General features: G+C 36.0%; 1 protein-coding gene across 1 annotated transcript in view; it reads right to left on the reverse strand.

The window, feature by feature from the left end:
- Positions 1 to 8730, reverse strand: part of LOC137010544 (neurotrophin receptor-interacting factor homolog) — a 32300-nt gene extending 23570 nt beyond the window's left edge. Inside the window, exon 1 of the mRNA XM_067372616.1 lies at positions 8619 to 8730. The gene's annotated coding sequence lies outside the window, so the exon portion shown is untranslated. The remainder of the gene's footprint in view (positions 1 to 8618) is intronic.
- Between the last annotated feature and the right edge of the window lie 15661 nt (positions 8731 to 24391).

A 24391-nucleotide genomic window follows, 5' to 3' on the forward strand; every position in this document is an offset into this window, starting at 1 on the left:
ATCTTTTGTAACATTATAAATGTCTTTACTGCCACTTTTGATTGATTTAATGCATCCTTGCTGAATAAAAGTATTCATTTCTTTAATTTCTTTTCAAAAAAATAAAAATAAAAATTCTTACTGACCCAAACTTTTGAACGGTAGTGTATAATGCTACAGAAGCTTTGTATTTCAGATAAATGCTGTTCTTTTGAACTTTCTATTCATCAAGGAATCCTGAAAAAAAAAAGTACACAACTGTTTTCAACATTGAAAATAATCATAAATGTTTATTGAGCAGCAAATCAGCATATTAGAATGATTTCTGAAGGATCATGTGACACTGAAAACTGGAGTAAAAATGCTGAAAATTCAGCTTTGCATCACAGGAATAAATTACTTTGTCAAATATATTTAAATAGTACACAGTTATTTTAAATTGTAATAATATTTCACAATATTACTGTTTTTACTGTATTTTTAATTAAATAAATGTAGCCTTGGTGAGCAGACGAAACATCTTTTAAAAACATTAAAAATCTTAGTGGTTCCAAACTTTTGGACTGTACTGTATGTCACGATCACCAGGAAATGTAGTCCATGATAGAGTGGCAGTGGTCTGGGGTGGAGTGACCTCTCATGGTTATCAAGGACACTCCACCCCAGACCATTGCCACTCTATCATGGACAACATTTCCCATAAATCCCTGCCCAGACTCATCATCAATTATTGTCTTCAGCTGTGTCTCATTAGCTCATTACCCCTGCCTATATAGCCTGGTTATTTCTGTCATTCATTTTGAAGTCTTGTAAATGTCATACTGCATTTCTGCATGTTCCTTTGGTTTCCTGTTCTTTGGTTTTGACCCTGTTTGCCTGTTTTCGGATTTACCCTGTTTGCCCGTCTCTTGTGGATTTTCCTGTTTGCCTGTGCCTTGTTGGTTTGGACTGTTTATCCTGTATTTATGACCTTTTGCCTGTTTTTGACTACGATATGGATTATCCTTTCAATAAACTAATGCATTTTGGATCCTCAATCTTTGTATCTCAGAGCAATTCATAACTATTTATATTTGTTTGCTTTTTGTTACTGAATACAGTCTTGTCTTTAATTGTCTAGGGTTTAGAAGATATATGATATGCATTTATAGTTTGTTTTGTGTGTTTTTTTTTTTGTTTTGTTTTTTTTCAAACTACAAATATTTAAATAAAGATGTATTTTTGGTGCTTATTTATCATTTGTTTGAGGAAAAATACATTAGGTAAAGCCATTCAGTGTTCCATTGTGATAAATCTGTCCAGCATCATGTCAATAGGCTACACCACATGGTTTTGCGGTTTCATTCAGTTCACTTAATCAGGTCCTCAGCAAAACTGAATCTTTAGAGGAGAATTTTTATTATGTTAGCTTGTCATGTAACATTCAGAAATACTGTGCATGCCTGACTTTTATAGATGCTTAAGTCATCAAACTTGCTCTCTTGAAAGCTGCCAATTTTGTCTTCCTCTTAAGAAGTGCTAATCAGACAGCCACAGTAGTATGTGCAAAAAAAAAATACTAAAAAAAATCCATGACATTTAAAATGCTAGTTTTAGTGCTGAGGTGCTATAATTTTGTCATCCAGACCACTCTAACACTGATTACGCTAACAGTGATCAGAAACCTGAATACCCCATTGTAATTCTCTTTATTCAGCCTAGTTAAAGTATGTTATACATTGTATTTTAAGTTAGCATTTCCATTCAGTTATATTTGCCTTTAGGATCCTGCAACATTAAAACCTGGCACATCATTATTCACAAAAAAGCTCTGCAAATGTTTAGACCAAGTACATTTACAAAGTAATTCAATCAATCCTTCTTACAAAGTATATTGTTTTTTTGTTTTTGTTTTTTCATGCATACATTATTGTATGCATACAGTCGAACGCATAGCCCTTCAAAGGATACTCCATAGCTGTGTTCAGAATCGCCCCCTATACCTTTATTTACTATTCCCTACAATAGTCCACTAATGTAGTCTACTAATGATTGAATTCAAATTCAGACACTTAGGCCCGGTTTCACGGACAGGGCTTAGCCTATAAGCCAGGATTAAGCCTTAGTTCAATTAGGGCATTTAAGTAGCTTTTATAAACGTTCACTAGAAAAAAAAAAAAAAACATTACTGGTGTGCATCTTGAGACAAAACAATGGCACTGACATATTTTAAGATCTGTCAGTACAAGTTCCTTTCTGTTAAAACAGCTCAAACAAGCATTTTAATCTAGGACTAGCTTAAGCCTTGTCTATGAAACTGGGGTTAGTGTGCTGGAAGGGTTGCCGTTTTTGCATAGTTTGTGCTTGCTGTTTAATGGTAGCTCTAGTAGTAATTAAAAGATTTATCTTGAACTCTGTCATGGAAACTATGTATAAACCTTAATTAAACAATTTAAGAATTAAAAAGTAATTTATACCTGTATGATATTACGCTGTACCCACATTGGACCAGCGGTTTGGAAAATGGATGGATGGATGATTCAGCTGTGAGCACCATCTTCTGGCGAGATGGGGGAATTAATTTGGCTCGACCCTCTTAGTGCATTATAGGTATTCTCTAGCCAATGAGTATACGGCTCTGTCTGAAAACTTAGGCAGTTGACTTGTTGCCTCACTGCCTTATCAGGCAACGACTTTGCACATGAAGGTACCTCACGAAACTGCAAAAGCATTTTTTATTCTTTTGATGTAGCCTACAATGGTTATACACTTGCATTATGGGATTGAATGAGTGCACTCGATAAAGTCCCCATATGGTTTTGGACACCACTACAAATGGCAGTATCCATCAAATAGTGCCATAATTAAGGGTATAGGGGGCAATTTCAAACACTGCCCATTTGATGGCATGCATGAATGCAGGCAATTCGACTCATTCTCTCTAGAAAGTTTCATCTTTGTCCAGTGTCTGCGCTATTTTTCTCCAAAAGTAATGACTGAAAATAATGTCTTTGTAAACTAAAGTGATGGTTATCTCATAACCCCCTCACACAAGCGGTCTTTAGTTGTTGTTGTTCGATTTCTTTAATTTAATTTTCTACTGTGAAACAATGGCCTGGGCCAGTGTTGCCACCTTGCAGAAAGAATTCAGTACGAATTAAAAACAAATTCAGTGCGCATGTACAACTTGCAACCTACAAAATATGGCGGCACACCTACAGTACATGCATATTCTGGTGAGGAAATTTGCATCACACTCACTGTACACGGACCCTCACATACGCATAAAAAACAAAGTATACTTTGGACTTTAAATGTGCAAATAATGCCCTGCAATTAGTGAACTTTAATAAATAGTTTCTGTTTTATTTCCATAAAAAGAAATAAAGGGGGTTATGGGACTACTCACACATTTTACAATTATAGGTTTATATAGGTCAGCGAAATGTAAACGGTAAAACGATCATGAAACACAAAATAAATCATGCAGTAGCATACATAAACTACAGATCTCTTAATCACTATATCATATAAAATGTGTTAATGTTATGAAAAGTGTTACCAATTTCAATCATCTCAGAATGATTAGAATTTTAAGCTTATAGATGATTCCATTTGTCTTGGGTTACAAGGGTCACTGCATTTTGCATGGAAAATTGGAGATTCTCCTTCAACACATCATCTGAGAAAATCTCACGGGTGCATTTATGCATTCCAAAATGCAAATGGCCTCTGCTGATTTAGTAGAACCAAAGATTATTCGACATGGCTGTAATTTTGTGAGCTCATCTCATCAGATAAAACTCTGTCTCTTTTTTTTTAAGGTAGAAGGTGGCAAAATGCATTTTACTAACAAGCTATTTTAAATGCCCGTTGCCAGGTCTCAATGGTGGCAAGTATTCCTTACAGTTCCTCACATCTATCGATTGTCTGGCTGACAAAGACATCAAGATCAGGGTATCTGAGGAGGCCATCCTGTTTTCTGTCAGCATAAGCAGGTCTTTGCATTCTCAGCCAGTGCTCATGTGTGTGCAAGTTCCCTAATGATGCCCCGCTCCTGTCACACAAACATTTAAAACAAACCTCACCAAGCAAAGGAGTGCAACTCAACACAGCTGCTCTTCTCATCTCTGATTGGCCCTTCTGCTGTTACTTGGGGAGAAACTAAATGTCATGGCCGAAAGGTGGAGAATAAATGATACCGAGGTGTCAGGAGCACCTGCACTCCAAAAGAACCTTCAAACTGTCCATAGGGATGGCAAAGATTTATTCGCCAAGGCATGTATCACCACAGTTTCTTTTTTCATTCCATATTTTTATTAATAAGAAGATAAAAGCTCCCATATGATGCCTTAGAACTGTTTAACCATTTGAATAATTTCAGTGGCAGAATTTTTGAATTCATCACCTAAACTGCCTTTCTGTTTTAATTATCCACTCAAGGACCTTGCAACCAGGCTGTCTAATAAAATTCACAATGGATCTCTAAAGGACGACAATCCATTTTAATCCTACATGTAATTAAGATGAGGGGTTATAGGGTCAGAGCTGTTGTTGACAGGCAGAGGGAAAGCCATTTTAGCCCAGCTGCCTATTCAAAGCTTATGTGTCTTTATCGCACACACACACAAAAACAGAATCAAATCTAATAATAAATGATCAAATTTTTACATATACCATTTCAGTCACACAAAATATTTTGAACAATCAAGTTTTTTCATTACACGGCTTATTAGAATACTAATTTTTGATTAGTCAATAATGTCATCCAGTGGTCTAATGTCAAAGGTGCAGTCACATTGATTGTTGCTCTGCAAAATTTTACCAGTGAAATCCAAGCATTTTAATAGGAATAGTGACCACATGTTAATATACACAGTCGTCCATGGAAACGCTCACTGTATATATCAGAATGCTGATCTCGGTAACTAAAACTGGCGCTACTTGCATGTCTCTTATATCACAGACTCTATCTCTGGTTTCATACAAATCTCATTCATCTTCCGTCTCAGTTATCAATTGGGTAACACTTTATTTTGATGGTATATCATCACATTGTTGTCCCCGCCCACTGGTGTTCAGTCAATGACCAGTGAGTGGATCTAAAGTAGGCCTATAGTTGTTTACAATAAGATTGTGATAATAACAAGATTGCGATGCCACACAGAGGTTGTGTTGTTCCTGGTTGTGGAAAAAAAATCATCTTTGCATAAGCCGTCGAAGGATTCCGATGTCAGAGAAAAAATGGATTTAGTTTATTTTTAACGAACGTCCTAGTCATGTCAGTGCTGACTTGCGTTTGATCAGCGACTGTTTTGAGAACAAGTCACAATACGAGATTCATTGGCTTTGCCAAAAAACGTTTGCTCAAAGATCAGGAATCAACTGTTCTGGAGTCAGCAAGGACCCCACAAACTGTAAGAAACGTATTTCATTTTAAACCGGTTCATAATGAATAATCCTAGTATTTTTACTTCAAAAATGCTCTCATTATAATGGCTGAAGCTGTTTTGCCCCTTTTAAAAGGTGTAATATAAGTCTCTGGCTTCCCGTGTCTGTTTCAGCTAAAAATACCCCACATATAATTTATTATAGCGTGTCAAATTTGCCCCTATTTGCGTGTGAGCAAAAACACACAGTTTTTTGTGTGTTTCCTATCAAATGCAAATGAGCTGCTGCTCCCAGACGTTTTCCAGAAGAGGGCGGAGCTTTAACAGCTCGCGCTTCGGTTTCTCAACAACAACAAAGCTGGAGAAACTCACGCAGCCAAAATGACGATAGTCAGTAACAATGTTCAGCCTTACATCATTCAAACCAGAGTCAAACACTGATGGAGAGACTCAGGAAGAAGTTACAACTTTTAGAATGCAACTGGATGTTTCTGAATGGTTAGTGGATACATTTATGTAGCTGCTGTGCAGTTGATTTATCTCATTGACTAGCATGTGCCGTCATGTTAATCTTTTGTGCAAATCCAGCATTGAATTGACCCTCTTTGTGAAGCAGTCTGGCGTAAAATAATGGCATGGCAACAACACTGTTCTTCAACAACTCTTCATCTTCTCTAAAGCAGCCCAACATGGCCTCTACCCCTTTGTTGCGTGTTCTCGGAGGCATGGTTTATGTAATTTTTGGGGTTAGTGATGTCACTAACCCAGGAAGAAGCTCGTTGTAGTCCCTACCAGCCATTTGTTGTAGACCTTAAACAGAATTTGCAAACATTATGTTCTAACAGCAACATTATACATTAACTAAAGTTAAAAAAAAGTGAAATCATAATTAAAGGTGCCCTTGACTCAAAAATTGAATTTACCCTGGCATAGTTAAATAACAAGAGTTCAGTACATGGAAAAGACATACACTGAGTTTCAAACTCCGTTGTTTCCTCCTTCTTATATAAATCTCATTTGTTTAAAAGACCTCCGAAGAACAGGCGAATCTCAACGTAACACCGACTGTTACGTAACAGTCGGGGTGTACGCCCCAATATTTGCATAATGCCAGCCCACGTTCCCAACAATTATCAAAGGCATTACACAAGGGCAGCCAGTTAACGTCTGGATCTGCACACAGCCGAATCATCAGACTGGGTAAGCAAGAACAACAGCGAAAAATGGCAGATGGAGCAATAATAACTGACATGATCCACGATATCATGATATTTTTAGTGATATTTGTAAATTGTCTTTCTAAATGTTTCGTTAGCATGTTGATAATGTACTGTTAAATGAGGTCAAAGTTACCATCGTTTCTTACTGTATTCACGGAGACAAGACTGTCGTTATTTTCATTTTTTAAACACTTGCATTGTGTATAATGTATAAACACAACTTCATTCTTTGGGTCATTCTACAGAAACGTCCACTTTTCTGTCCCTAGATTTTACAGAAATATTACACTTGAAAAACACTTTAGGATTACAATTTTTTTATATTTTAATATGAAACAATATGTTATTTGAACAATTAAACCTTCTTGAGCCATCAATGTGCCAATATTTGTTTTTTAATTAATTCTAAAAATTCCAAGCACCACAGAAGTGCTTGTCCCCACAGTCATGTACAGAGGGAAAGTGCTTTATTCTGAGCTCAGAAACAAGTTTTTCTACCATTTTAATTTCAATAATGTATCCATAACTATCAAATATATAATGTAAATAACATAAAAAAACCAAATGCCAAATAAATATTATAAAATATATAATGAATGTAGTTGTCCCCTGGTGTTGTGTCACTGGTGTTACCTTTAACAAAAATCTCTTATTTTGAAAGAAAAAGTCACACTGATGGCATCACTCGACTTCCTTCTTCCTGTTTCCTGAAGATCAATGAAGAAAGGCAAATGAAAAGTCCACTATCTCTTTTCAATTATCAGAAATTTTAATTAGAAAATCATAATTTCATACGAAGCTTTTAGTTGAAGTCACTGGTGTGACCTACTTTATTGCTAGGGAATTATAAAAAACTAGAATACAAATGGATTAAACTACTTGATTTAGTGAATATATCATGATTGACAACATGTGGGTTGACACCTTGCAGCAGCCATTTTGTAAAATGCATTTTTCATGAAAATTGTCACTGGTGTTACTGTCACTGGTGTTACATTTTTATGAAAATGTCACTGGTGTTACCGTCACTGGTGTTACCCATTTATAGATAAACTTTATTTAAAGCTATTCATTTAGTTCTTTTGCATAAAATAGCACTAAGATTACATGATTATAACTCTTCTTTCTCATTGTTAATTCTCCTTTGGGCAGATATGGCTAAATTAAGGGTATTTGGCTAAATTCAGTGCAGCGACTTTACAGACAGTGTATTTTACAGACAGTTTTAAAATGTTGTTTATGATCTTTTTCTGACTGTTTTCACTAAGTGTCAAAGATAAGTCTTTTATTGTACACCAAATGTAAAAATTTAGTCCAATCTACTTAATTATAGTTGAAAAATTAAGGATCTTTGGTCCTACGTATACGTCACTGGAGATTCATTTTGTCACTGGTGTTACTGTTTTTTGTCTGTCACATTAAATAAAATGTGTCATATGTGACATGATAATAATTTTACATCCATTGAATTCTGCTACACTCAAGAATTAAGATTTAAAGGATTGCATCATTACTTTTCATAACTGTTTTTCCAAAATTTTCATTGTTATAGCAAATACATGGTTGCGAAATTGAATTATTATCATTCAATCACACTTTTAACTAACCTGATTAAAATAAAAAACACATAATCTCCTTATTTTTTGCATTATCATCATTATTCTGTAACTCTGACTGCATGTGCTGAAAAAAAAAGAGAAATAATATTTCATAAAATTGTTTAAAAATGCCAGAGAAGTAAGGTAACACCAGTGACAAAAAAGGGGACATGCAGTCTTTAAATAAATGTACAAAAAAATTAAAAAATCATTAAGCTGTCATTTATGTGTATTCATAAAGTCAAAGTGTAATATAATAATGTGGTCTAAGTTTAAATGTTAGAAAAATAAATACATTTTAAGACATTTTGTCATACCAAAAGTGGACGTTTCTGTAGAATGACCCCTTTATAAATCTCACCAACAGTGTAGGATTAGCCGTTAGCCACGGAGCCCAGCCTCAGATTCACTCAGAATTAAACTTTTAACATCAAAATAAATACTTTACTCACATAATTCGAAGCATGCATACAGCATGCATGACGAACATCTTGTAAAGATCCATTTGAGGGTTATATTAGCTGTGTGAACTTTGTAAATGCGCTGTAATATAGTTGACAGCTCGTGTGGCAGGAAGCTCGCGTCTTAAAGGGGCGGCGCTGCCAAAATCAGTGTATAGTTAATGATGACCCAAAATAGGCAGTTAAAAAAAATTATTAAAAAAAATCTATGGGGTATTTTGAGCTGAAACTTCACAGACACATTCAGGAGACACCTTAGACTTATATTACATCTTGTGAAAGAACGTTCTTGGGCACCTTTAACCATCCCTTTAATCACTGCAACCTTCTATGTGATAGAAACAGATCTAATTAATAATTAATAATTAACACTTTTCATGATTCGTTAATCTTGACAGCTGTAATAGTAAAATGTGGTAAATGTATTCGAAAGGATTCCACGTGTAATACTTATTTCTATTGTAAAGATGTCAGCCAATCACAGCAGTGGGTGTTTACACTGAAGTCTCACAGCAGACACGCCCCTTTAAACAGAGCGTTCACATCAGAGGGCTAAAATCAGGGTAGAAAATAGCCATTTATTTCTAAATTAAGACAATTATATGATGTAAAAATCAAACTAACATTATAAGTGCTCCTCAGGAAACATTATAAAACAATAAAAAAATCCATTTAATGACCCCTTTAATATCTGCAAACACTGTATTTTGATGTTCCCACAAAAGACATACTACTGACTATAAGTAACTTAGCTACTTATTCGACTAACCCGAACCCAAACACCTATAACCCTAACAGTCTACTTCAGTCTATTTATACTGTAATGAGAGTTAGTTGACATGTAGTTGCACAGTTGCTTATAAGTAGAATGTCTAAAGTGGACCATTGAAATAAAGTGTAATCATCGATTGTATTAAAAGAGATCTCAGAGGATATTTATTAATATTACTTTAATACTGGTGCAGTGTTCATCTTGTTTCTAATCCGATTGTTGTGTACATTGTAATTGATTATTTTTTTCTTGGCAGTAGCTTTAGGATTTAGGTAAAGCTACAAAATAATAATCCAAAGTTCATGTCCACATATTTATTTATTCAGTAAGTAGTTGTTGGGGGTCCTGATCAGACTGTTATGCTTTATTTTGCAGTAATTAACTGTACATTATACCTTAAATATAATATAACTTAACAAAACTGTATTTTCTGTATATAGTATTTGTTATTGCCTCCTGTGCTGTGTTGTTTAAGTCAGAGAGAGAGAGCTATGTTGAACAAAAAAAAAAAAAACAGTACAGTTATGTGTAATTATTTCCATTGATCATCTCTATTTCAAAATGCATCGAAAAGCCATTAGTTTCAAAAAAATCTCTCTTCCCATTTCTCTCCATTCTTCAGCGCTCCCTTTAAGGAGCCATGGTCTGTATCCTAGCAACAAGGCTCACACTCACATAGATCTGCAGTGTCTGTGGCAAAGGGTGAGTGCATAGTTACCATTTCGTTTCACTGACATGTCACTCGCATGCTTATGAAATATAGCTCGCAACAAACTTATCCTTGCACTCTACTAGGCATAATTGTTTAGTTGCTCAAACACTGTCAACTGGTCAAAAACTGTTCTCTTTGCTCTTACAAACCCATTGCAGTTGAGAGTGGTTTTGTTCCATAGAATGCATTGTTCAGTTCAAAATAGTATTTTGTAATAGCACAGTAAAATATCATTTTTGTGAGTTAAGGGAACTGAAATAATACATAATAAGTAATCATTATAGGATGGCTGCCAGAAATAATGAATATGAAAATATTGCTCTAGAGAATATTAATCCTGAAATTGTTTCTCAGAGAAAAATCCCATAGCCACAATCAAAATTAATTATGGGATTGATGTATGATTTGTAGAAATTCATTCACTCAGTAGTTAGCAAGATTGGCATAGAAGGTTTTCTGTTGCCGTTTTTAAATAAGATAAATCATATTGTGAAATAATTCTCTATGGTTTCCACCAACAAATGAGTTTTCAGACCAACCATGAAGCACTCAAAGAAAAGCTCATCAGGCCATGTGGTGTAACAGCAAACCCCTCCAGGCAAGGAGCTGACCCTTCACTGCTGGCTTTTGTGTTCACACTCCTGCCGAACTCACCAGGGAAGAAAGACCAGGTCAGTCTGAGAGCGTAAATGACACTTCAGTCTCTGTTGATTGCAACGCTGAAAGAACGTATTGAGGATTAATGATATCTCCCAGTGAGACAGGAGTAGCCTAGTTTAGCATATGGAGTGGAAAAATCATGGTCAGTCTCATTCATGTTTTGCATTACTAAGAAAATAGATAAAAATATCATGAAATCAGGCTTGGGCAAAATTTAGATTTTTTTTTAAATTGACACCTTTTCAGTTAATAAGTTAGATTTTGCATTTGCCACACCTCACATCATGCAGAATTAAAGGGATAGTTCATTCAAAAATTAGCATTCTGTCATCAATTATTTACTCTCATGTCATGATTTTTCTTCTTCTGTGAAACACAAAAGGATAATTGTACTGGTTTCTCTTATTCCCAATGGAGTCTGAAGCTTTCGAGCCTCAAAAAAGGACTCAAAAGCATCATAAAAAGGCCAAGAATCTTGCTTCATATCCCAAGCTTTCTGCAGTCTAAATTTACTGAATTCCAATTCAAATAAATCTTGTAAGACTGCTTCAGTTTGTTTGGCTCTGCAAATTTGAAGAATGCAGTAAATTAAAGCATTCTAGGAATTGATATGTTTGTCCACCCTAGTCCAAGTGAAATTTATGAAAATACCTCATATGTTGTGCGCATGGTGTCATTTTTCCTACTGAGGAAAATTAAATGTTTTACAGTTATGCATATACTGTTTGCTACATCATATCAAAGTTAATTAAAATTTTGGAATTTAAACAGCATTTTAGGGTGTGTTCACACTTGGCAGGTTTGGCTGGATCTGAAACTCTGGTGCGATTGCACTGTTAGTGCGATTAATTTGAATAAGTGTAAGTGTAAATGGTGCCATCTGAACCCTGGTGTGCACCAAACATACAAACACATAACACGGATCTAAGAGACTAAATGAATCAAAAACAGGACACAAGATGTGACCTAAAGTGGACAGAATACTCAAGCATAACTGTTTTTTTCTTGTCATAGGAGCTACATTACAGTTTGGTATAGTCGTCAAAAATGACATCTCCTTGCAGCAGATCTTCGTTTGTGTGACGGAGGGATTCCTGCCGATGTTTTGACTCCTTTATACATGTTCAGCTCTTCAGTTCTCAGCTGGTCAAAATACTATAATATGTACGCACATACAACGAGCACATTTAGCCCAGAACACAGGATGGTTTTGGATGTTCCGGTAAGGTCTGTTGCAAAATACTTTTTTTTTTTTTTTTTTGTATCTTTAGTTTCAGTCTTAAAAATGAAAGTGTGAACGCTAAGCGAACCAGGACTAAATGTATTATTTATTTTATTTTTTTTGTCCGGACCAAAAGAACCAAGAGAACTGAACTACAAGTGTGAACACACCCTTAATCTCAATTCAATTCTTAATGGCATGTTATTTTGAATATGGTAATCATTAAAATATTACAGTACATGTGCTAATCCTTTAGCACCATATACATCAAAGAAGAGATATAAGGTTTGGTTCATTTTAGAAACAGCCCTTTTGTGACATCTTTTATCCTTTATTCCCTTTTTTGAAATATAAAACAGGCATTTTACCAAGGGCAAAACTAACAATTTGTAACATGTTGCAGTGGCAAACACCAAAGCAGCAATGGGCCTCCTTATTGGATTTGTTCTTTGTTTATGCAAAAGGCTTTGTTTAATCCTGCATATTTTTCTCTTTCATTATTGTGTTTGCAATGACACGAGGCACCATGTTTTTCTTGAGCACAAAGAATTATTTGCTGTTTTCTGGTTTTATCTTTTTCTTACCACGCAATGATGACTAACATGAGTTGTAATTTTAGTACTGACTTCATAGCTTTTTTTTTTTTTATTTTGAGCAGAATTAGCATTTGCAACACTTGTTTTTAGCATTTAAGCTTTCAGATGCATTGTGAAAGACAATGTTATTGTAGCAAAGAACCAAATACAACCACCTTAAACTACCTTCAGGCTGTTTTGAATGTAGTGGGTGGTGTTTTCTGCAAGAACTAACTTTTGCTATATTTATATATTGTTTGTAAGTATTGTTTCAGTCATATTCTTGTCTAAGTTTACATAGACGTTATCATTTAATTGTTTTTATTTCTAGTGACAGTGACAAAATAACCATGGTTATTAACTCAATGTGTCAATGGTTTCATTGAAGAAAATGGATTTGTGAAGACTGAGTCGGTATCCTAGTGTTTGAATTACGCTGTGTGAAGCAGTGTATGCCTAGGGCAGGAAACAGCTGCCCTCCCTCTGGCTTCATTGATCTGAAATTTCACCCCTAGATTGAAGAGCAACTTTTATTATTTAGTTTTAATTACCCCTTCAACCCTCACTCTCACAGGTTAGTGTAGAGACATAATCCCCCAGAGGGTCAGCAGCCAACTGGAGCTCCCGGGACCTGCACATACTGACTGTGAAGGACAGCGAAATAGACCTGTCAGGCACGGCTTAAAGCTTGCCAAAGCTCTGAAAGAAGGAGGAATAGTAGAGAATGAATGTGAACCGGGTGCTCGAGATTATACGGTGTTCGTTCCACGAGTGAATGAAAGCATTTGACAATGGATAAAATTTATCTGATGTACATGATGGTTCTTCAGCTCTGAAGACAACACTGCCACTTCCTGACTTTCCATTCCTCCAGGTACCCTTTCAGAGACACAGGCTAGTAAATGATCTAATGGAGTACAATTATAACTCTGGAATTATGCATCCATTAGTGGATGATATGGCTATTTGAATTTAATTTATAGTAGAGACATTAAGATCATTACCGACCCCTTTTTACACACCGGGGCCAATTTTGCCATTGCTCAAACACCAGTTGCTGCCTTATTTACTCTTTTAGCCTTCTTTTATAGACTCTTATGTGGAATAAAAAGGCACAGATAATTCCCCAAACATTAGTGACAGAGCGCACTGCAGTTCTTTGTGATCGTAATTGTAGACATTTTTTAAGCAGGAAATACACAGGGTGCATCTCTTTCATAAATCAGAGCTTTGCCAGTGTATTAGATTATGATTTTAAGGAATTTGTACATTTGAATCGAAGGGTGTGATCCTTGCAAGGTACAGTCGCTGTGTTATTAAATTGCGCATTTGCTGCTCATTTTGTTGCAGGCATTATCCCCATGACAGAAATCTAGGAAAGTATTAAAGGGTGGAGAGAGAAAAATAGCTGCACACAATCCTGGCTGCATCTCCAAACAATAATAATTTGGCAATAATAGGCAATTCATTGCTTTATTCTTTGATGTATTTCCGACTTAATAATCTCAAAGCAAGGCAGAACCTCAAAGGATTTTGCAGACTGCATAGAAAAGCACTGAAGCCAGCCTTTTATGGCTGCCTACTCATATCAGCAAGCTCTCTTTGTTTCCTTCCCTGACATAAAAGATCATATTGAATTCAATTATAGCTAACCTCTTTGGCCAAAGTTGGCTGTTTACTTGTGGCTCAATAATACCACCGCACAGTCACATTGTCTATCTGATTAAAAATGTCAGCGGAGTCTCATAAGTGACAGATGGACTTAGATATTGTTCCTTGATATTTTTAGTGCAGAAACAGGTGTGTGTTTCCAGGGAGCGCTGCGAGATTCGGTCTTGGTCTGTTAGCAATGAGACTCGTTCGGGAGTGACCGGAGCCTTGCCCTCCTTGTCAAAAACAGGATGGTGTCCGCCGGTCATTTTTGTCAGAGAACAGCCTGATTTGCCAGCCGTGATTGTCGAAAGCTGCTGTCGACACAAGTGCGAGGTGTTATGGAGGCACCAATCAGGCTGACAGATCTGAGCGTGGTGAGGGAACTGCCTGAGCTCATTTTCAAACATCAGGAGAATGAGCAGACAAGAGGGTGTCTTTGACTTTGCCAAGCCCCTCAGTGAGGTGAAACGGCTTTGCGACTGAAGTGTTTCTGAAGCCCCCTGAAGACCTTGTCCATCTGTTCCCCCAGGCCTCTCTACTCCCACTTGTCATTCACAGAGTAAACAAACAATCTAGTGCTTATTTATCCTGGACACTGCAGGCCACCAGATACCGAAATCTTACACTGCCTCCATGCCATTTCATTGGCCTGTAAGGAGTTCCAGATCAATGACAGACACAGATTTCATAGATCCATGTGGTGAAATTGAGTATTTAGAAGTCTTCCAAAGACACATCATGAATATTCAAACAGATTTTTAAGCCAAGTACATTTGAATGCACTGCCAGCAATATAAAAAAAAATATTCACTGTCAATTTCCGTTGTAATTTATTGCTTATTAAAAAAAAAAGTAATATAAATTTAATTAATATAAAAATAGATATTTTAATATATTATTATCATCATTATTATTGTTATGAGTATTCTATACACTATACTGTTTTTTTATAAGAATGATTACTTTTAATTATCAAGGATGTATTCAAATGATCAAAAGTGACAGTAAAGACATTTATAATGTTACAAAATATTTCTTTTTCAAATAAAAGCTGTTTTTTTTAACGTTCTATTCATCAAAGTATCCTGAAAAAGAAATGTATCAAGGTTTCCATAAAAATGTAGAAAATTCAAGCAGTTTTTAAATTGTAATATTTCACACTATTTCTGTTTTTACTGTATTTTTGATCAGAAAAACAATGACGCCCCTGATCAACCACATGGTAACTCTTGTAGCCTGAAACAGAGAATACAATTTCAGATTTATCTGTCAGAAGTGTGAGAGAGCGTGAAGAGTTGGAATTTTAACAGGCCTTTGGCTAGGTTTTAATATAGATGTGCAAGTGTAGTTGCACTGTCTACCTTAGGCATATGTTTCTATTCCAGAAAAGTGTTGTCACAGTATTCAGAGACGAAATGAAAGGTTTTCATGTATTTCTAATCTCATTTAAAGGTGCCCTAGAATAAAAAAATTGAATTTACCTTGACATAGTTGAATAACAAGAGTTCAGTGCATGGAAATTACATACAGTGAGTCTCAAACACCATTGTTTCCTCCTTCTTGTGTAAATCTCATTTGTTTAAAAGACCTCCGAAGAACAGGCGAATCTCAACATAACACCGACTGTTACGTAACAGTCGGGATTATTAATATGTATGACCCCAATATTTGCATATGCCAGTCTAAATGTTTCGTTAGCATGTTGCTAATGTACTGTTAAATGTGGTTAAAGTTACCATCGTTTCTTACTGTATTCACGGAGACAAGAGCCGTCGCTATTTTCATTTTTAAACACTTGGGGCCCTATAATACACCTGGCGCAATGCAACGCAAGGCGCAGCGCAAGTGTGTTTGCTAGTTTGCGTCCGGCGCCGTTCACGTTTTCCCGTTCAGCGCCACGTCCTTAAATTAGTAAATGCATTTGCACCAGTTAGTGCGCCCATGGGCGTGCTGGTCTAAAAAAGAGGTGTGTTCAGGCGCATTGCTATTTTAAGGAGCTGAAAAAAGACTGCGCCATAGACCAACTCAAACCTGGTCTAAAGTCTAAAGTCAATGGCGCAATATTTTTTGGTTAGAGCGCGTTGGTAGAAACTGCGCCTCTGTGCGCGTCCACAGTGCGCGTTGACTTTGCTTATTACACACAATGCGCATCACACAAACATGCCAAATATTAAAAACAAAAGGATTACAGTGTAAAAGAATATTATTGTGTAGGCTACATAAATATAAAAATGTAATGATGAATAGTCATTGCGTGTATTAGAATTCAATTCAGCCTATTATAACTTATAATGATGAACGAAATTGGCTAATTAATTGAACAATCGTGCCAATACACACACATATTTATTAACTGACTCATCGCGTGTACGCCATGTAAATAGCAATCCGCCATGGCGCGAGCGCATCTCACTCTTAAAGGGAATGGGAGATGACACTCTGATTGGTTTATTGAACGTTGCGCCCATTACTCATTAAGAGAATAGGGACAACCCATTTCAAAAATGCGCCCCGGAGCATGGACCGTTTTTCCGTCGTTAAAATAGCAAAAGTGGATTTGGACACGCCCTGAGTGCACCTGCACCGTGCGCTTTACACTTTGCATTTAGATCGTTAAAATAGGGCCCTTGCAGTCTGTATAATGCACAAACACATCTTCATTCTTTATAAATCTCTCCAACAGTGTGTAATGTTAGCTTTAGCCACGAAGCACCATCAAACTCATTCAGAATCAAATGTAAACATCCAAATAAATACTATACTCACATGATCCGATGCATGCATGCAGCATGCATACATGATGAACATCTTGTAAAGATCCATTTGAGGGTTATATTAGCTGTGTGAACTTTGTAAATGCACTGTATTATAGTCGAGAGCTCAGTGGGGGGGCAGGGAGCATGAGATTTAAAGGGGCCGCAGCCTGAATCGGTGTATAGTTAATGATGCGCCAAAATAGGCAGTTAAAAAAATGAATTTAAAAAAATCTATGGGGTATTTTGAGCTGAAACTTCACAGACACATTCAGGAGACACCTTAGACTTACATCTTGTAAAAACTGGTTCTAGGGCACCTTTAATGTATATAGAATATAATTGTCCTGCATGATTGATATTATTAATTGTCCCTTTACTATTAAGTTCAATGTAAAATGGCTTTTCATTTATTATGATGATGAATCTTAAAGACATTGTTTGAAAAAAAAACAAAAAACAGGCAGTGTGTTCAAGAAGGAAGGATGGCAACCATGCATTAGGCAATTACTTGAAATCAATTGGATGTAAATTGAAAAAGAAAAGCTTGTTTCCACACAGCGGTTCCTTGTAATTTCCTGTCTGTCTGTCTATCTATTAGTTGATTTGTGGTTCAGCACCTCAGCGCATCACATGTTGTTGTGAAATTCTCCACCATCTGAGTCGACTCCCACCCACAGTCTCGCAGTCTCACTCTTAAATCCTCTCACTAATATTTGTTTTTTGTGATCCCTGCATCCTCTCCCCCCTTAGGCCATTGCCAATCCTCTAGCACTTCATCAAGGATTGATATCAACACTCAGTTGGTACTTGGAGAGGTGTGCTTGTAGGATAGTGAAGCAGTGCCTTAAGGACTCCACAGCTGAAAGTACAGAGAAAGCCTGAGGGGGTTTCAGTACATCTGTAAAACATGTTTCTATCTGAGCTTAGAAGGACATCAGGGACAATGATTGGCCGAGATTACTCAAAACCCTCTTGTTCTTCATAGGCTGGAATCTTGTAAAAAACATAGGTGGGAGTTGTTATTGTATTCTTGTGTAAAATGAAGGGCAAGACCAAAAACCAACATGCAAGCATGTATTCAGCTCACTGCGATATTTCCAGCAGAGCAGCATCTTGTTTTTCCAAAAGAGAGTCTGCTGTCCTTAATCACAAAGAAAGCTTGCTGACAAAAAACAGATGCTATCCAGACAAAAAGATGACCTAGTCATTTCACTGTAGGAATAGGGATGCACTTGTTTTGGGAAATCCGTTTTGAAAATGTGGATCATCAGAAGGGGAAGGATAATCTCAGATTATTTCCACATGGATTGCTTGAAGTGCAAGCAGTCAAATCTGCAGATTGAACTGGAGCACAAATAACTTGAATTAATATTCTTGTGAAGGAATACCCCTTGGAATGTGGCCTAGACTCTATCTCTTTCCAAAGTGCTTAAGGAAAAATGAGCTCACAAACACTTAGACCTCACTTTCATAGCCCCTCACTTAATTTATTTGCTGCTTTTTGCAGAATAAGCAAAAAACTGTATGCCATCTATTTTCAACACGAAAAGTTTGGCATCAATGCACTACAGCACTAAAATATCACATGAGCAGGAATGCTGTTGAACTAACTATCAGACACATCAATGCTGATATTTCAGAAAAAAACACATTGTTACTGCTTTTATACAACAATTCAATAAATAGTAATTTAATATTGAGTAAATACAAAGTTCTGGCATGAAACTCTAGATGGTCCTTAACTCATTTGGTAGTGATCACATCATTATCTATAGTGCAGCTGATTGGTTGCTGCTCAATCATTCAAATACTCTGCATTATTTCCTGTTAGCAGTCTGCTGCGCGCTTTCAGAAACCCTCCGCCTTCCCCAGCTCCACCTGTATAGATCTGCTATGGGGTTTATTTCATGTATGTTATTTGTGCAGCAGCAGCGTGTCTTACATGCTCACAGCAATGTCTGTGAATGTATTGGCAGTAGAAACTCTCTGTACTTGCTCTGCAGGAGCAGCAATAATCAACAGCAGCAGCAGCAGAGTATAGCAGATCTATTCCACCAAGACCAAATACATTATATTGCCATATCCATTACCGTGCCAATCTTTCTGAGAGTTGTCATGGCAGAACTAACATTTTAGATACAATAGGTACCAGTTACTTTCTTTGTTCTTGCTCTGCAAATGAAAAACGTTTCAATCAAAGCCAAAGCAGATTCAAACGATGCATCTCAGAGCAAAATCGGTGGTCTTGCTGAGTGAATGATTCAAGTGAATCATTCAATCACCTACTCATAAACACAGTGAATGCATCTGAAATTGCATTTTCTCTGAGTAGTAAAAAGTAGTTAAGTAAAATGTCCATTAGATGCACACTTTGAGGGTTAGTTCACCCAAAAATTACTCACTCTCATGTCGTTCCACACCCGTAAGACCTTTGTTCATCTTCAGAACACAAATTACGATGAAATCTGAGAGGTATATGACTTATCCATAGACAGCAAGATAATCAACACTTTCAAGGTCCAGAAAGGTACTAAAGACATCGTTAAAACCGTCGACGTGACTGCAGTGGTTCAACCTTAATTTTATGAAGCGTTGAGGATTATTTTTTGTGCGCAAAATCAAAACAAAAATAATGACTTTATTCAACAATTACTTCTCTCGGATTTTATGAAAAATATCTTAATTTGCGTTCTGAAGATGAACGGATGAACAAAGGTCTTACGGGTGTGGAACGACCAGAGGGTTAGTAATTAATGACAGAATTTTCATTTTTGGGTGAACTAACCCTTTAATAATCTAGCTGGAAGTAGTAGGTCATCTGGGTACTTTCTTTGCCTATTGTTTTATGAATACTGTGAATCTGGACATAATACTCTTTCACTCTTAGTACTCTACTAGGGAAGCAGGCATATTCAGAGTCAGCCCTTCACTTGTTCCCAAATGAATCACTGTTTTTGAATGAATTGGTTGAATGAATGTTTCAAGATTCACTCATTAAGACTCAGATTTGCCGCCACCTACTGTAACTTGCAGAAAGAGTGCATAAAAAAAATCTGCACTCTTGGAAATCTAACCTTGGCCAATCAGTTGAGACTGGAAATAACTCTTCTATAAATTAAATTATTAATTTCTTGACATCAAGGGAGGCAACGGCATCAATGAAAAGCTCCTGTCAAACTAGATGAGTTCACATCACTTCTGAGCGACACCACAGGAAGCACCAAGGCTCTTGTAGCTGACACAATCATTTGAAAACTTGAGCATGACATCCTCATCAAAGGATAGAGCCCTCAATATTGGCATGAGTGACTCTTCCGTTGTTTTATTATGTTTTTATGTCTTGTTATCACAGAAACAGACACATACCAAGTGCCAACGCCCTGCTCATCCTGAAAAAATGGCAGATTTGTGCTCCAAGACGGTATCTCTCAAAGTCACCAGGGATATCTGTGGTAGCCACGATAGCTTTGTTGTTGCTGGGAGTTCTTTACCATGGTGACGGCATGTCAACTGCTCCACTCTGCACTAAGGCACTTGGGGCAGAGAGCATTCATGAGGTCTTTTTTCTCTTATGAAGTGAGCATGTCAACAAAAGAGAAATGGCTTGCCATTAGAACAGGGTGAGAAGTGGGTCACTGGCCTATTATACAGAGGTTGGTGCACAATCTGGGATGAGTGAACTCATTCTGTTGCACCGAGAGATAGCAACATATTTAGATTTTGCCTTAAAAAGCGTTAGTGTTATTTACCAGTCTATCAGAAGTCACTGAACAACTTCATAAATAAAGACCCACATACATTGTAGCTTGCATTGTGATGAAAACCATTTTTTAAACTAGAATTCACAATTATATTGTTTTACAGAAATATTTTCAACAGAATATCTGGCATGACAGTGCTGAATATAAATAGTGCATAAAGATTGATGTTATCATCAAACCTTCTTAGGATAGAGCGTCTGTGTGTGTCTCTCAAATTAACACTCACACATTATCAAATAAGATATTAAAGCTTAGTTGGAGATGAAAAGGGGTGGTTCCCCCCAGTAGAGATCAGCAATACTGGGTGCATCAATAGTGCCCCCTAGTGTAACCATTTTTTTTTTTTTTTTTTTGGATTGGGGCTTGCATTTATTAATAGGGATATTCTATCATTTACTCACCCTCTTCCAAACTCCCATTCTATCATTATTTCTATGGAACACAAAAGCTGTTTTTAAAGAAAAACTTTTAAAGAATATCCTGGATATTAAGACTCCCAAACTCCTTAACTAGTATGTACTTTCAACAAAAATGCTTATTGTGTTTATATTGTATTGCAAAACACTTTGGGTAGGTTTAATGGTTGGTTAAGGTGTAAGGGATGGATCAACAGTGTAATTATAAATTTAATTACAGAAATTATGCAGGTATTTTAAAAATGCTCTGCTTGTCACATTCATGAGAATTCATAAAAAAATATCCAATTCATGAACATATTATTTTTTAGTGAGATCTTTTCAATTAATCAGTCAATTCAGTTCATAGGCATGTGATTCATTTGTTTATTGGACTATCTGGTTACAATGGCAAACAAACAATTGGAAAATTATCAAATTGTTTACATTTAGGTTTGTTCATCACACAAAGATTGTACGACCTTAAAAGACTTGAAATGTAGAGCATGATTCTTATGGACTTATTTTATGGTTCCTTTTTGAAGTTTAAAAGCTCCAGCCCCCATAATTGTAAAAGAGTGAACAGCACATTTAAAATGTCTTCTTTTATGTTCCACAGATAAAGCAAGTCATACAGGTTTGGCTTCTTTTTTTTTTTTTTCATTTTTGTTTGAACTAATCTTTTAATTTAAAAGTATGTGTGTGTGTGTGTGTGTGTGTGTGTGTGTGTGTGTGTGTGTGTGTGTGTGTGTGTGTGTGTGTGTGTGTGTGTGTGTGTGTGTGTGTGTGTGTGTGTGTGTGTGTGTGTGTGTGTGTGTGTGTGTGTGTGTGTGTGTGTGTGTGTGTGTGTGTGTGTGTGTGTGTTGCAAACATTGAACTTGATATGGACACTAGAGAGTCAAACCTGTACCTATGAGGTTCATTAAGTCAGGGTGTTATTGGTATCTGTGGGTTTTGATGTTTTCCATCATCACCTCGAGCAGTCACTCTAATGGAACGTGGGTTGAAGGCTTCGTCATCAAAAACGACCTTGCGTCCTCATTACACGTTGCACCATAGACTGTGTGACTGAAGGTCTGAAGACGCTTTCTGGTTTAGAAAGAGGAATTAATTTTTCCAGCGGGGGAGTTTTGTCATGCAGAAGAAAACCTCAAAGCAAGACGCAAAACTGCAACTACCAATACGGTTGCAACAACACAGTCTTCATTGATTTTTAAAAGACACACAAAGCATATGCTTTCTGCTCTCTGAACTTGCCTTTGAATAAAACACCCATTCTGCTAATGACAAGAATTGCTTCTTATGAAAAGAATGTCTATGAATTTTTAAAAGGGTTCCTATTAAGAACTTTACTGTAGAAGATGTTACTGAGGATAAATGCATAATATTAATACATAATACATATTTTAGATACCATACAGCAGCCTATTTATATGCATACTGTGACATTTTGAAGTTTTGAAGTTATTTGGATGTTGCTGAAAATATCAAACTGTCTCTAAATATGATCATTTTTTAAATTAAATTCATTTATGAGCATCATAGTCATATTTTGATCTCCTTCCTGAATCTATAATTTTTGCATTTAACTGCATTAGAATAATCCATTTTACTTTTCTGCTAATGCAACTGTTGCATCCATGTTAGCTTTTATGTTAACTGTGGTTTTCAAAAAGATGAATAAAGATGTGATTCTAGATAGGTCACCACATGTTCTTTATTCTTTGTAATCATGTATGTGTCACATTACCTAGAGATGCAAATGACAGGGGGAAAAATGACCTTTATATAACCTGCCATTTGAAGATTGCTTTCAATCTCATCTTGTTGCTTTGATCAAGGTAACTTCAGACATCCATGTAAACACAGCTATCTAATTCCTAACAAAGATTGCCCTACACATGGACAAACATGCCTGTATACTCATGCACTGACAAGCAAGGAGGCACCCATGGGTCATGTAAAGTGCATGCTGGAACATCAAGTGTTGAATAGTTATCATGCTTTATCTAAAGATTCTGTCATATATTATTCACAAGAGCAACAGAATTACCATTACTGTGTTCTTTGATTATTAATTAGGAGAGAATTATGCATTTCCTTTAGATGGAAGAATTGAATGATGCTGAATACTGGTGATGCCTGATTCAGCAGCTTTTATTGTTCAATAGTTTTGTTCAATAACAGGTGTAGAATTCGGATAATGAAGGTGCTCGTGTTTAGACCTTGTAATTTGCATCCAAACATGTCCATATATATCTCTGGCTTTCCATACAACCTCATAGTAATGGAAAATCTCATCCGTTTCTAAGAATCTGTTCTTCCAAACAGTTCATTTCAATAAATTTGTTTAAAAAAATCCATTCAGAGATTTTTTAAGAATCTAGGCCAATTAGTGAGTCATTGACTCGACAAACACTTGGATTGATTCACTCTGATTTGTGAGCTAATCATTCAAGGCCAGTTTATTAAACCAGTTCAAATGATTCATTAAAAAGTTTGGTCTCAAAAGATCAAAACAATTTGTTGACAATTTAGGCATCACTACAATCTTTCCTCTCCCTCCCTCAAAACCAGTTCAAATGCAATAAACAATTTAATAATAAACACTTTACAATAAGGTTCATTTGTTAACATTAGTTAATGTGTTAACTAACCATGACCATTTGTTACTGTATTTTTCATCTTTGTTAATGTTATTTAATAAAAATACAGCAATTCATTGTTTGTTCATATTAGTTCACAGTGCATTAATGTTAACAAATACAACTCTTGATTTTAATAATTTATTTGTTGAAATTAACATTAACAAATGTAATAAATGCTGTAGAAGTGCAGTTCATTATTAGTTTATGTTAACTGATATAGTTAACTAATGGATCGTATTGTAAAGTGATACCCAACAATGTCATATTTATTTTATTTTACTTATTGGTTCTTAAAAATATAGTAACACTTTACAATAATGTTTTATTTTAGTTAATTACATTAGTTAACATGAACTAACAATGAACCATATTCTAATCTACAGCATGCATTGGTCTCAGGTAATGTAAATTTTAACATTTACTAATACATTTTTTTTATCTCATCAGTTAACATTATTTGATATACTTAGAACTAACATGAATAAAGAATTGTATGTCATAAATATTAATAGATGCTGTAAAAATATATTTCTAATTGTTTTTGAATTTCTAATTGATGCATTAACTAATGTTAACAATTGAGAACTTACTAGCTGTGTCTCATTTCACA

This window comes from Chanodichthys erythropterus, chromosome 21 (assembly GCF_024489055.1).
Source record: "Chanodichthys erythropterus isolate Z2021 chromosome 21, ASM2448905v1, whole genome shotgun sequence".
Lineage (NCBI taxonomy): Eukaryota > Metazoa > Chordata > Actinopteri > Cypriniformes > Xenocyprididae > Chanodichthys > Chanodichthys erythropterus.